At 42.8% G+C, this 3,145-nt stretch overlaps 1 protein-coding gene across 2 annotated transcripts in view; it reads left to right on the top strand.

Annotated features, from left to right (window-relative positions):
• The first annotated feature begins 431 nt into the window (after positions 1–431).
• upf2 (UPF2 regulator of nonsense mediated mRNA decay) overlaps positions 432–3,145 on the top strand; it is a 29,540-nt gene continuing 26,826 nt past the window's right edge. Inside the window, exon 1 of one of the 2 annotated variants that reach the window (XM_046859655.1) lies at positions 432–575. The gene's annotated coding sequence lies outside the window, so the exon portion shown is untranslated. The remainder of the gene's footprint in view (positions 576–3,145) is intronic. The other variant, XM_046859654.1, reaches the window with a different exon arrangement.

Below are 3,145 nucleotides of genomic sequence, written 5' to 3'. Positions count from 1 at the left end.
TGAATTGTGAGGTTTTAGATAGAAAGAGTAGAAGAAAAGCAGGTTTTGTGTTCATGATAATTATAATAGAAATCAGTGTTTGAGTCATAAATATTCTATTAATAGATCAGTGTGCTGAGAGTCACAGTCGAGTCTTTACACATAAACTGAGGTGATTAAGTAAAGAATCTTGTGATAAAAATGATAACAGGAACATTATATTTATAATAAATCATAGTGATTTGGATATTTAAGGACATTTGAAGGATTTTATACTTTTACTCAAGTGAAAGTTTAAAGAAACACTTTTATTTTTACTGCAGTCACATTTTACTGAGTCTCTACTTTTACTCAATAACCTGCTTTGTGTAGTTCAGACGCCACTGCAGTACAGTAGATATAAAGGAATAATAAAATACTGTAGAGAGAATTGTTTATTTGGTGTAGTTGTGATGTTAGTGCAGTACAGGACCCTGTGGGAATTTTGATCAGGCGGACACTGTGACGTCACACCGGGGTCCTGATTAGCAACGGACGCTAGCGGAAGAGGAAGGAGCGGCCTGAGCGCGCGAGGCTGTTTTGGCAGATTTGAGAAGGTGAGGTTTATGTGTGTGTCTGTGTGTATTTGTGTGTATGTGTATGTAAGAGAGAAAGCGGGGGGCAGGAGGGTGTTTGGGGGGTTTTCTGGGGTGTTTGTTGATGGCGGTGTTGATGTGAACTGATCAGTGTTTACATACAAACCGCTCCGGGCCTGCACATATACTACTGGATACACACACACACACACACACACACACACACACACACACACACACACACACACACACACACACACCCCAACCACCCTGCTGTATACCACTTACTGACTTCTACACACACACACACACACACACACACACACACACCACACACACACACACCCCAACCACCCTGCTGTATACCACTTACTGACTTCTACACACACACACACACACACACCACACACACCTGCTGTTTACCACTTACTGACACACACACACACACACACACACACACACACCAACCACCCTGCTGTATACCACTTACTGACTTCTACACACACACACACACACACACACACACCCCAACCACCCTGCTGTATACCACTTACTGACTCTACACACACACACACACACACACACACACCCCAACCACCCTGCTGTATACCACTTACTGACTTCTACACACACACACACACACACACACACACACACACACCCCAACCACCCTGCTGTATACCACTTACTGACTTCTACACACACACACACACACACACACACACACCACACACACACCTGCTGTATACTTACTGACTTACACACACACACACACACACACACACACACCTGCTGTATACACTTACTGACACACACACACACCACCCTGCTGTATACTACTTACTGACTTACACACACACACACACACACACATACACACACACACACACACACACACCTGCTGTATACACACACACACCTGCTGTATACCACTTACTGACTACACACACACACACACACCTGCTGTAATACCACTTACTGACTTTTACACACACACACACACACACACACACACACACACACACCCCAACCACCCTGCTGTATACTTACTGACTTACACACACACACACACACACTGACACACACACACACACACACACACCCAACACCCTGCTGTATACCACTTACTGACTTACACACACACACACACACCCCAACCACCCAGCTGTATACCACTTACTGACTACACACACACACCTGCTGTTTACCACTTACTGACTACACACACACACACACACACCCCAACCACCCTGCTGTATACCACTTACTGACTTCTACACACACACACACACACACACACACACACACCACCTGCTGTATACCACTTACACACACACACACACACACACACACACTGCTGTATACCACTTACTGACTTCTACACACACACACACACCTGCTGTATACCACTTACTGACACACACACACCTACACACACACACAACACACACACACACACCTGCTGTATACACTTACTGACACACACACACACCACCCTGCTGTATACACACACACACACACACACACACACACACACACACACCACCTGCTGTATACCACTTACTGACTTACACACGCACACACACACACACACCCTGCTGTATACCGCATACTGAAACACACACACACCACACACACCTGCTGTATACCACTTACTGACTTCCCCACACACACACACACACACACACACACACACACACCTGGTGTATAGTACTTACTGATTCTTATATACACACACACACACACACACTTATACACAGTGTTAGGCGGTAACGCGTTACTTTTGACAGTAACTAATACTGTAACGCGTTAGTTTTAAATAAAGTAACTCCGTTACCGTATGGTGCGTTACCCGTTACTTTTATAAATGAATGAATTTGGGCTGAAGTGTAGACTACAGTCTGACCTGCTTACAGCAGAGACGCGCTGTAGGATTGGTGGATGAACCTCTGTAAACAGGAAGAAGACGCACTGTGGGCGTGTCTCCGTTTATTCAGGTCTGTGCGGCAGTAATGGCGAGTCGAGGCGAGAGCAAGACGAGTTTCTCAAAGTGGAAATATGATCATTATTTCACTTTAGTTGAGTATAAAGACAAAAAAACTTTAAGTCAAATGTAAGTTGTGTGTTTCTGGTTCGAAGCTCATATTTACTGCGATAAACAGCAACTCCAATCTGTTGAAGCTCCTCAGGACCTCCATGCTAGAAGCTATGCGCTAACCCGGTGTTCTGTTCTACATTGTTGATAGTTTTTATACTTCAGCTGTGAAAGGAACATGTTTAAGAGCTCAACACAACAGCAGAAGCCATTTTAGTGTTTGATTGTGAATCTATTATTCAGCTTGTTTTGTTATTTATTTCAGAAATGCTTGTGATATATTCAGTTTGTGCTGCTCTGACTTTAATAAAATAGTGTTTAAAAATTACTCTGTGTTTAAGTCAGTTTTGTTTTTGTAGATCATAACACATAAAAGGGCATTAATGGGAACATTAAAGAAGGTTCTTTAAAAAATTAACTAAAAAGTTACTTTTAACAGTAACACATTACTTTTTAGTGTAAATAATCAACAAAGTAACAGAGTTACTTTTTGAAT

Source organism: Silurus meridionalis, chromosome 10, assembly GCF_014805685.1.
Source record: "Silurus meridionalis isolate SWU-2019-XX chromosome 10, ASM1480568v1, whole genome shotgun sequence".
Lineage (NCBI taxonomy): Eukaryota > Metazoa > Chordata > Actinopteri > Siluriformes > Siluridae > Silurus > Silurus meridionalis.
Note: the sequence above shows the minus strand (reverse complement) of the source record. Positions and strands in the feature narration are given on the sequence as shown.